Source organism: Cheilinus undulatus, linkage group 6 (genome assembly GCF_018320785.1).
Source record: "Cheilinus undulatus linkage group 6, ASM1832078v1, whole genome shotgun sequence".
Classification (NCBI taxonomy): Eukaryota; Metazoa; Chordata; class Actinopteri; order Labriformes; family Labridae; genus Cheilinus; species Cheilinus undulatus.
The window spans coordinates 32,061,388-32,073,782 of NC_054870.1; positions in this window are offsets into that span (position 1 = coordinate 32,061,388).

Consider the following 12,395-nt stretch of genomic DNA (forward strand, 5'->3'; position numbering starts at 1 on the left):
TGTGATGTTTTTCTGTTTTGCAGACACTGTTTTCAATGATTTTAAGCCATTAATATTCATGGAATACACATATTTCATTTGGAAGAATGTAATGTGCCTTTTTTAAAGAATTTATATGACTTTTAAGGGTTTTGAGTACACCTTGTTTTACAATGGGGCGATTGTGGCTCTGTAGGTAGGGCCAGTCATCATGCAGTCAGAAGGTAGTAGGTTTGATACCCAACTCCTGCAGTCACATATAGATGTGTCCTTGGGCAAGACACTTAACCCCAATTTGCTCCCACTGCTCCATCATTGGTGTAATGAATAAGTCCGAATGGGATTAGCTAATACTGATGGCAATCAATCAATTCTCCATCACAACCTCAGCCATCAGTGTGTGAATATGGAGTGAAAGGGTATGAACTGGTAGGTGTGACCTGCAGTGTAAAAGCAGTTTGAGTGGTCAGCTAGAAATGAGCTTAAATTTTTAAGTCCTTTTACTATCTTACAATCAATGCCTAAGTGTTGAGAATACTCCTCTGACCTTATGTATGTCTTTTTTTAATTTCCTAAAGCAAATAGCAGAACAGAATTTAAAGATTGGTCTTATCATCTATAGATATTATCTGATATATTCCTTTTTGACTCACTCTGTTCTCCCTTCCTCCTGTAATCTTTTTTAATTCTCCCCTTTACTCTCTTAGCTCCGCTCATTTACTCCCAGTAGCAAGTTTGCTCCACTGAAAGAAGAAAATATAAAACCAGACTTTCCCCTAAAAAGGTCAATCTTGACAGCTTAGTTTGGATTTCAACTTAGTTGTTTTCTTTTATCAGGTTAACAAAGCTGGTTTTCCCAAGATAATGAGGTCATTCTGTGAGAATTTACCCACATTTCTATGCTGTCCTGGGAAAATGGAGTAAAATAAAATCCATGCATGCATATCTTTATCTAACGATGTGCTTTGCAACAGATCCAACTGCAACATTTTTCATTAAAATGTATTTGAGTGGTTGGAAATTTTTTACAGTCAGGTCCCAATTTCTCATCAGGAGGTGTAGGTGGGTCCTCTGCTCTCTGATTATTTTAATTGTTTGGCAGTGACATGTTGTCTCACAGTGTCAAGCTAACCCTTGACAACAGGCTGAGGTTTCCTATCCACTGTCAGCTCAGTGGCTCAGCAGTCCAACTAAAAGGACTTAATTACAGTGTCCAGTCATCTTTGTACATCTAGTTGACAAACCCAGTGTCTATCAAATTTATTTATTTTTCTGGTACTGTGTAAGCAGAAGCAGCCATGTGACTTCATGAGTTTAAGAAATGATTCATTTTGTTTGTTATTTTTGTCTGAGACGATATATTTAGAAAGGACAGCAAGCATCTAGAGCTTGTTACCTGGTTACCTTTATTTTTTATATTTAGCAAGCTGATGTAGAAGACTGGATTAATGATTCACTGACGTGTCTTAATATGACTGGTCATGTGCTAATAACAGCTTATTTTAGAAGCTTCATGATTATCTCTAAGTGTGTGAGTGACACGTTGCTAATGCCGTATGACACAGGCAGTGGCCCTTATGGTCATGACAGCCCAACACTGCAGCGACTATCTTTGCTTTACTTAATCGATGTTATGTTTCTCTTAACCTACTTCTTTCATAACCTCTCTGGAGTGATGGCATTATAATGACGATTTATGTGTTGAGTTGGCATAGTAACCATACTGATGCATACCCATTTATAGTAAGACAGCTGTGATGCTCCACTGTCTCTTGTTTATTGACCTCAAATTATCCTCTGTGATCTTGACTTTTTCTGCTGGTTTAAATGTCATATTTTAGTATAAAACTTCTGTTTTAACATACAGTTGTTTTTGTCCCCTTTACATGTGGAATAAGATGATAATACCATCTATAAAGTCTGTATCAGTCACATTAAACATCCAAGCTTTTATATTCAAGACATGTTTCTTATGGCCTGGCTATTCAATCAAAGTCAAATACTCTTCATGTGTGCATCACAAAACAGGAGCTGACACATTGAGCTGTGGTCTTTCTGAGAGAACGTTTTCTCTGCTCATATCAACAATATAGAGGTTCAGGAGTTCAGACTGGCTAGACAGTGTTAATGACATATGAGGAATCATTTACAGGCTGCTGCCTGTCAGGTTGAAGGGAACGCTGCATATGACCTTATAAGTTAACATTAGTGTCTTTAATATTTTTTTTACAATGAAATTTAGATGTCTTAATTTTGAGAAAATAAAGTAGATGCACATGTAGGCTGCCATTGTTGACTTATGTCACTTAAAATACATTTAACTCGCAGGTGAAGACTTTTGGAACCTCCTTTTGCAGTAGTTTTCAAAAATACCTGACTAGGTGCAGACTAGAGTCATCCGTTAGCCTAATGGTCTTTGTTCTGAAACTGTGGTATTGTAAAGAAGCCACAGGGAGAGCATGCAAACTACTCACAGAAAGGTCCTGTCCCTTAGGGAATTGAGCCAGGAACCTTTTTGCTGTGAGGCAACAGTGCTAACCACTGCACCAACGTGCAGCCCCCTTCATTATTGCCTTCTTCCCCAAAACTGCACCATGGCTACAACTATAGTGTCTTAAAGGGTGATAGTCCATTGGAAACAATGTAGGAAGAAAAACAGTGATCATTCAACATCACTATCCAGAATGTATTGGACAACAGAAGTAACAATCTCGTGTGTTTCATTGTACAACAAACATATTAGTGGTGTAAAAATAAAGTAAAGGGATCTTTACATCAAAGATCTGACTCCTGGGCTGTTAAAAATGTAGCACAAATCGGTTGACGCACGGACTTTTACTCAATGAATCAGTCTTCTGAGGCTCTGCTGCTTCTTATCATAGCTTGTTCTTCATGTACTGGGCTTCAAATGAGTGACTAGATTCTTTAATCTGGTAGGATTAACATAGATATTTAGATAGATAAACTTTATTGTCTGTCTGAGAAGTGAGAAATTATTTTTTGACAGGGCTCAAACAACATATAAAAAATACATTTAAAAACACATTCAAAACAAAAGCACAGTCATAATAAGGTGGGAGGGGTAATAAAAGCAACAGCTGATAAAACACAAGTTTTTGTGTGAACTGATAAAAACCAGTGTTGTGTAGCATCCATTTATTATTGTTCAAGGTGATTGTTGCAGAGGGAATGAAGGATTTTTTGTAGATATTTTTCCGGGCCAGGGGAACTTGGTATCGTCTGCCTGATGGTAGTAACTGGAAGGAATGGTGAAGGGGGTGAGAGGGGTCCTTTGTGACTAGGGTGGCTTTCCTGATCACACAGTGTTTTACTTTTACACAAGTGTCTTGTTAGGTGCTCGCTAGGTGCTGGCCAATCAGAGTGACTTGCCATGTGTGCCAAGCTCTAACTCACCCAAATTAATAACATGCAAACAAACCTGCAACAAAGTATCACATAAATGTAGAAATAAACTATGTTACTCAAGGGGAACAAAACCAGATGACGAGCCCCCAGCTGTCATAATCTGGCTGGTGGAAAGTGACAAAAACAAGACGAGTAGGGATAGGCAACAATTAGATAACGATTTATTACAAAAAAGAGTAAATTAAAACTAACTCTTGCTAAAGCCGATTGTTAAGACATCTTTTTCGCCAAGAAAAGCTTTCAGTGCAGTTCTTTGCTCTTCCTGTGTTAAAGAAATTCAGTTCAGTTCTGATTTTAAAAAAGAATAAAGCTGCTGCCTCTTAGAGAATCACTACACCAGTCGCCATTATTTACCCATAGCTACTGCCTCGTTGTCCTCAAATCAGGCAGACATGTCCATCCATTCTCAGACAGGACAATCCTTTCAGACTGGAGCTTCTGAAGATGGGTCTGCCTGATAACGGACACAGAAGCTGGTCAAATCATCAGCTTTACAAGGTTAAAAAAGGGTTTATTTTAAAGGAAAATGCATTTGAATCAACTGAAAACACTTTCTCTTCAGAATGAACATAATAAAAGAGGCTGTATCATAATGCAGCCTCTCAGTGCTATCCAAGGATCCATTTGAAGAAAATCTTTTCACGTGTAGTTCAGTTTGTAGAGCAGGTACACTGGATTGAATTCCAATGCATGTTTGGTTTATATCTTCCATTGAACTCTCCCTCCTTATCTTCTGTCTTTTTTCAGCTGTCCTATCACAGTAAGGCAAAAAGACCAAATAAAAACATAAAAAAGGTGAACCTCAGAGTGTTTGTGCCATTACAGCACTGAAAATGCCTCACAATGAGGGCTAATTCTGTCTGGTTAGAGTTCAAATGAATGGCCATGTAATTGCATTAATTTGGCAGAATCATAATTACAGATGTCTGCAATTTGCTGTTCCCTGTGAAGCTGATTTTACAACAAAATTAGAAGCTGGATGTAATGTGCTTACTGGAAAAAAATGACCTTTTTTCACATCATAAATGTTGATAAATTCTTCACTAAGTTCCTTTTTTTGTTGTTGTTGTGCACACCACCATTGTGTATCTACTGATTCAAGGCTATCTTATGTCGATTTCGTATGACCACAGCACTGCAGTAGGCTTCAAATTTGCATGTTACAATTTTAAGTGAAGTGCAAACACTGTAGTTTAAACATTTGACACAAAAACAGGTAACACAAAATTCACGGAAGAGTACGGGCAAACATTGGGATGCTCTGCTTTTAAACCTGAGTGTGTTCCTGAAACATTTTCTCCTCAAACCAGGTTTAAAGTCAGATCGGTCCAGTGTGCTGACAGGTGGATTGTTTCCCACACAGCAGTGGTTTGGGTCCCAGGTTATCGTCACCAGTTTTCTACAAAAGGAAACCATTTACAGCTTTTTAAAATAAGTTGTTCAACTTTTTTATGTCTATTACAGTTTTTTTCTGTGGTACCCTAGAGGCCAGGCAGTTTTAATTAAACTTTGCTCCTGTTTTGACCGTGTTTCCTCAGTGTACCTCAGAGGACAATCCTTGGAAATAACGTTAATTAGCATGAAATTAAAATCAACACCGAAGCTCACAAAGTAATACAAACCTGCTTTAATGTCTGTGCATTGAAACTTTTCATTAAATTACTCTTCCACCTAAACTCATTGTCAGAGCAGCCTCTTGCTTCGGGAATTTACATTTATATTCAACACATCTCTAACACTTAACAGCTCTGAAATCAATTACTGGGGATTCTACTTACAACAATTCATTCCTAGAATTATAAAAAACAAGATGTGGACTTTTTGTGAAAGAGCTAGAAACGAGTTTAACAGGAAATGTAGATCTTGATGTGAAATCTTGTTGTTAGAGTCATGGTGTTGCAGGAAGATAGTACATGAAGGTCAGAGACTGAGAAAGGATGAAGGGTTTACTATTCCTATCTCTGAGGATTCTCCTTTATCTTCTCCCATTATTCGTCTCATTCAGCAGCTGTATTCTTCTGGGTCTCTAAGTCCAGGTTAATGATTTTGACTCATTGTGTTCCCTACCGATTTACTAATCAATGAGCTTAAGATGTGGTGACGCTTCACTTGCTTTTTACCTTGTTTTTTTCTACCAAAACATTTGAGCCAGGTCTGAGCCATACAGAATTATAAACAGAACCTGGTTTCTGGAAAAACACATGAATTTCCCCAGATTCCAATAACTGTTGCACTGTAATAAGTGGTGTTAAGAAAGGTAGTATCAGCATTGTCACTACCTGGAGCTTGCATGTACAGAGCCTGGGTCTGTTGAAGGTGGCATTCTGTTGAGGCTGCGTGGGCCATGTAGTAAGATAGGTAAGATGATGTCTCCGTGTTGGCATGGTGTGTGGTAAGAGCCGGCATGGAAGGGGTGGCTCTGGGATGCTGGAGATCACTGTTCAGTCCTCTGGATGTGTTGCGGGACTAACCAGACGAAACACTGACGAAGGAGGGTTCCCACTTGACAACCCTGGTGAAGTGCGGGTCTCTTACTACTCATCGGTCTGCACGGTTGACTTGGGGAGGCAAGTAGTAGTGGATTAGGGATTGTGGCGGACCACCACAAATAGATTAAGCCCGCCACAAATAGATTTTGGCGCTATCTGGTCACCCTCGCTCTGTGAATGTAGCGTGTTGTTACAATTCCAGTGTTTCCCCTCCCGTTGTATTAGGAGGGCACCCCGCCCCCCCCTTGAAGGTCACGTTAATTTCCATTTAATTGTATTTTCTACAATGCGCCAGATCACAACAGAAGCCATTTAAGGATACCTTTCATACAGAGCAGGTCTCTACCTAGTCCCTTTATTAAATAAACTAAATAGCCCTATGTTATTCATCTAGTTTATACGAATGCATGTCTGTCATTTTTGAGTCCTGGTGTTCTGCTTGTTCTGTCTGACTTTATAACCAGAGCTGAGCAAGCTCAATGAGCAGAGAGCCCCACCTCCTCCTCCCTGTGTCAGAGCTGACTCAGTAACATGAGAGAGAATTCTCTCATGCAACGAGTATATTCTCTGAAGTTGTGTATGAACCAATGTACTGCTTGATTTACGTCTGAGATAGTTAAATAAGCTCTGAATTCTGGCGCGAGATTGCAGCAATTGTACAATTGTACAATACGCACGTGAGCTGTCTGACTCCACCCCTGACTCCGCCCCTCTCAGGAAATGGATGTGGCTTAATGGATGATCCTCCTCTCAGCTGGCAGATGAGAGGAGGATCAAGGTGGAACTTTCTTCCAAGAGGGGAGGGCCAACTGAACCAGGGGCAGTGCTAACTCCCCCCATGACATCATTAAGATTTTTTTTTTAATTCCACTCTATTCATTAACGAAGTGTGGCAGTTACATTCATGAAATAACCACACTGCAAACATTACAGACTATCAAACATTTCATGAATAAAAGAAATAAAAAATCAGAGGTCTAATCCAGAATTCAATTATGTTTCAACCCATTTAAGAAGTAGTTACTTTAAAACAAGTCATCATGGGTTTGCTTTAGCTTCATTCGCTTTAGTTAATGCTAACATAGCTGCACTCACTACATAAGTAGCATTACTACATGAGCCAGTGTAGCAAAGTTAGTTTTAGCAACACAAACTAAACATAGCTAAAGCTAATCTAGCTTTGTAAGCCCAAGCTGCTTTGTGGGCTTAGCTTTAGCTACGTAGCTACCTTAGCTAACTAGCTACAGTATCTACAGTCATGGACGTAAGTATTGGCACCCCTGGAATTTTTCCAGAAAATACATCATTTCTCCCAGAAATTGTTGCAATTACAAATGTTTTTGGTATACACGTGCTTATTGCCTTTATGTGCATTAGAGCAAAACAAAAAATCCAAAGAAAAAGGACAAAATTGACATAATTTTACACAAAACTCAAAAAATGGGCCGGACAAAATTATTGGCACCGTCAACTTAATATTTGGTTGCACACCCTTGGAAAAAAATACCTGAAACCAATCACTTCCTATAACCATCAACAAGCTTCTTACACCTCTCAACTGGAATTCTGGACCACTCCTCTTTTGCAAACTGCTCCAGGTCTCTCAGATTTGAAGGGTGCTTCTTGCAACAGCAGTTTTAAGATCTCTCTATAGGTGTTCAATGGGATTTAGAGCCGGACTCATTGCTGGCCACTTCAGAACTCTCCAGCGCTTTGTCTCCAACCATTTCTTGGTGCTTTTTGGAGGTATGTTTGGGGTCATTGTCCTGCTGGAACACCCATGACCTCTGACGCAGACCCAGCTTTCTGACACTAGGGCCTACATTGCGGCCCAAAATTTTTTGATAGTCTCCAGATTTCATGATTCCTTGCACATAGTCAAGGCACCCAGTGCCAGAGACAACAAAATAACCCCAAAACATCCTTGAACCTCCACCATGTTTGACTGTAGGTACTGTGTTCTTTTCTTTGTAGGTCTCATTCTGTTTTCTGTAAACAGCAGAATGACGTGCTTTTCTAAAAAGCTCTACCTTAGTCTCATCTGTCCACAAAATGTTCTCCCAGAAAAATTGAGGCTTACTCAGGTACATTTTTGCAAACTCCAGTCTGGCTTTTTTATGTCTCTTTGTCAGCAGTGGGGTTCTCCTCGGTCTCCTGCCATAGCGCTTCATCTCATTCAGATGATGACATATGGTCTGAGCTGACACTTTTGCACCCTGGGTCTGCAGGACAGCCTGAATTTGTGTGGAAGTTGACTGAGGATGTTTATCCACCATTCCAACTATCCTGCGTTGCATTTTTTTGTCAATTTTTCTCTTCTATCCACATCCAGGGAGATTAGCCACAGTGCCATGGGTTATAAACTTCTTGAGTATATTACACACAGTGGACAAAGGAATCTCAAGATCTCTGGAGATGGTCTTGTAACCTTGAGATTGTTCATATTTTTCTACAATTTTGCTTCTTCAGTCCTCAGAAAATTCTGGGCTCTTTTTTTTATTTTCCATGCTTGGTGTGACACACACAGGCACACAACACAAAGGCTGAGTCAACTTTTATACATTCTAACTGGCTTCAGGTGTGATTTCTAGATTGCCAACACCTGTTACTGCCACAGGTGAGTTTAAATGAGCGTCACATGCTTGAAATAAAATGATTTACCCACAGTCTTAAAAGGTGCCAATAATTTTGTCCAGCCCATTTTTTTTTGTGTTGCTCCAATGCACATAAAGGCAATTAATACATGTATTCCAAAAACATTTGTAATTGCAACAATTTCTGTGAGAAATGGTGTATTTTCTGGAAAAATTCCAGGGGTGCTAATACTTTCATCCATGACCGTATGTGGCTTACGCAGCTAACAGCATTGTGTAAGTTATGTCTGCTGTCTTAGAATGTTTTGATGGAGGACAAGCTCACTTCCTGTAAGCAGACTGCATACTCAGCTTCACTTAACATTTTTGTAATCAGGTTTTGAAGGTCAGGTTTTTCATTTTTAACTTTTGGTATCCTAACCTTTAAATTAACCCTTACCCTAACCCTAAACATAAGTTTATTCAATTTTATTTCAAAAATTTAAGCATGTATTTCCATTCTGACAGAGACTGCATCTCATACAAACAGTCTGCTAGAGGAACTGTCAGAGATGTACAGTCTGCAGCCAGACCGCTCTCAAAATTTCTGAAAATTTTTATGGAAATTACTGAAAATGTTTGGAAAAATCCTCAGAAGTTCAACAAATAAATTCTCAAAAATTTACAAACATTTCCTGGAAATTCAAGGGAATATCTCTTTAAGTTATTGATTAAATTTTCAAAAAATGGAAAAAATAAATGCATTTTAAGCATCATAAAAACAAACCAAATCATCCAAAGCATCTGATAAGTACTGGAAATAAAAATGATTAAAATAGCATGATCATTTTTACAAAAAGTTCATGATTATGAAGATGATGTGAGGACGATGATGACAATTATGGTGGTGGAGAGATTATAAAGATATTTTTCTCATCTGTTTCCAGGTGTTAGAACAGTGAGACTTGGTGTGAAGAGGAATGATGCAATGATGAAGGATGTGTGGGTGCTCAGTCAAGTCTAGCTCCTAACACAGCATGTTTCCCACATGTACACACATTCACACACTTACACTTAGAATACTATGTCCTTAACAAAATGATGGAAATTAAAAAGAAAACATCACTGTTTTTTCTTTCTGAAGAGGCGTTTCTGTTTTTCCATCGATATCAAATGAAGAGGGTAATCAGCCCATCCTCTTCAACCTGCTGCTCATTGAGTTCTATTATTAAAGAGACCAACCACATTGTAAATTTGTACAATCAGCACAGCTTAACAAGGAGATTCTCTGTCACAAGCCCCCTCCAGTCCTTTGGCTCTGATTCTTTGTTGTTAGTTAGTCCATGTAAGTGTCATGGCAGGAACAAGGGTCACCTGTTTGAAATGGATCCCATGTGATGAGTAGCTCTTTTGAAGAATGAGGGTTTTTTTTCAGCGAATAATGGCATGATTGTGGAAAAATATCCATGTCAGAAACACTACAGGTAAATCGTCAATTTAAGCATGAGACAAAATTCCCAAAAGGGACAATAAAAGTGAATCATAATGTATCTTATCATATCGTATCGTTTCTTATCCTATCCAATCATATGGTATTGTATCTTATCGTATCATATGATTGTATAGTATTATTGTATTGTTTCATATTGAATCATATATTTTATCTTACTCTATCATATCTTGTTCTATCATATCTGTTGATCCTCTTTGTTCATTTTAATGTCTTAGTTCTATTTCTTTTTAATAATTAGTGAGAATGCTTTTGCATGACAATTTTCATGTTTGCAAAACTCAGTTTAAAATCAGTAATTAAAAGCACAAGTTTTACTCCCAGAATCATTAATATTCTGTAAGCAGTAGCAATCATAGTCAAAGTGGGCTAATGTCATTTTTTTGTCCTTATGTGGACATACTCTGTAGTGCTCTTGGTATGTCTTCAACAAGGTTCTTTTTATGTCTGAATTTGGTGAATTTGAAATGCAAGGTGTGTAAATTATTTTTTTAAACATAAAGCAAGCTCTGACTATCTGGGGGTTGGTTTATACATTTAATGTGTGTAATTTTCCATGTTAACACTTAAGACTGATTGGAAAGCTGTTCAACTATCATAATCACCAGGAGGGATTTAATTGTAAGGGGTGAAAGGTCATCAAGGACATCATCATCTAGTCTGATTGTCCTCAAGTATTGAACCCCCTCTCACCTCAACATGTCCTCATTTTGATTTCGTTTGTTTAATGTATTATACATATTTACCAGGTTTTAACTGAAAATTCAGAGTTTATCATATATCCTTACCAGCCCTTAATCACAGTTGTATGAGACACTTTTAACTATGAGGCAGAAATAACCCATAATTCTGTACATGGACCTTGATAAACAATGGTACTAGTTTATTAGTGTATCATTAAAATAACAGTTTAATATATCAAAGACAGCATCAATTAAATGAATGCTTGGATGTTGAGTTAGTGCAGTCATGATCTATACTTTACTGCCCTCTTGTGGTTAGAGCATGTCTGTCCTCAAAAATAACAAGGCCCCTGAAAGATGTAGTGTGTGATCACTCCTTAAAATGGATTTATTCATAAGGATGCATGTGTCTCTCTCTTATTATACCCTTTCTAAAAACTTGTTAAATGTATGTCTGGATATTTAGGTATGGGCAATCACTTGTCAGTGCTTTTACAGTATTCTTGTCCTGCATTGCAGAGTTTGAATGTAACTTTTTCACCTACCTGCCTCTGTGGCTGGTGGTTTAACTAGCAACCTGCCACAAACATTTTACCAGCCACTCTATTTTAACAAGCAGCGTTATTTACTGAGGTATGATAGAAAAGTCAAGGCTTATAGTATTCATGTTATAGGATATTTAATAAGAGGGTTGTTGCACAAATAATCCAAACTGTCGTTCATTTTAAAACATGTTTTTCAACCAATTTGTCCTGCACTCCACCGTTTTAACGTTTGCTGTGCTTCTGACAGGGGAACTGTAAATTCACAGGCATTTTCCTAAGTTTAAGACTCACTAGGATTTCATTTGTTTTTTGTTTGTTTGTTTTTTAACATTTTTTGCAGTCTCATGTCAAAAATCCAAATTGGTTTAACTTTCTAAGACTTACGACAAGCCAGGAGTCATTTCAGACACACCCTTAACAGTACAGTAAAAAGAATTTTACTTTAAATAAAACACCTATCAATTTACTGTTTACTAAAAAGTGTTATTGTGGCATTACTGTACCCTTTCTCCACTTGTTCCACTTTGAATTTTAATTCATGAGTCAAAACAGATTCCTACAAAATAATGTCAATGAAACAAAAACATGTATTGTGAAACAAGTGACTGCATAAATATTCACCCCCTTTAAAGTGACTGACCTAATTCAACAGAGGTCCAGCCAATTGGTGCTAGTAGTCTCACATTTAGTGAAATGGGGATCACCTGAGTGCAGTGACTGTGTCTTAAGAAATCTGTGTCTGGAAGGTCCAGTCACCAGTTAATCAGTATTCCTGGCTACCATTACGCCCTTGAAACAAAAGAATACTTTAAGCAACACAGAGAAAAGGTTATTGAAAAGTCAGGATGGATACAAAAAAATTCCAATCACTGAACATCCCTCAGGGTTCAGTAAAATCCATCATCAAGAAATGGAAGGAATATGGCACAGGGTAAAGCTTTATGGGAGAGTGGCAAAGAGAAAGACACCATTGACGAAAACTCTTGAAATCTCAACTAGAGCTCGCCAAAAAGCGTGTGGGAGACTCCATGGTCAAGTGAAATAAAGTTCTTTGGTCTTATGAGACCAAAATTGTGCTTTTTGGTCATCAGACAAGACACTAAGTTTGGTGGACAGCAGACAGTATACATCACCATAAACACACCATCCCCCTTGTGAAGCACAGCAGTGGCAGCATCATGCTGTGGGGA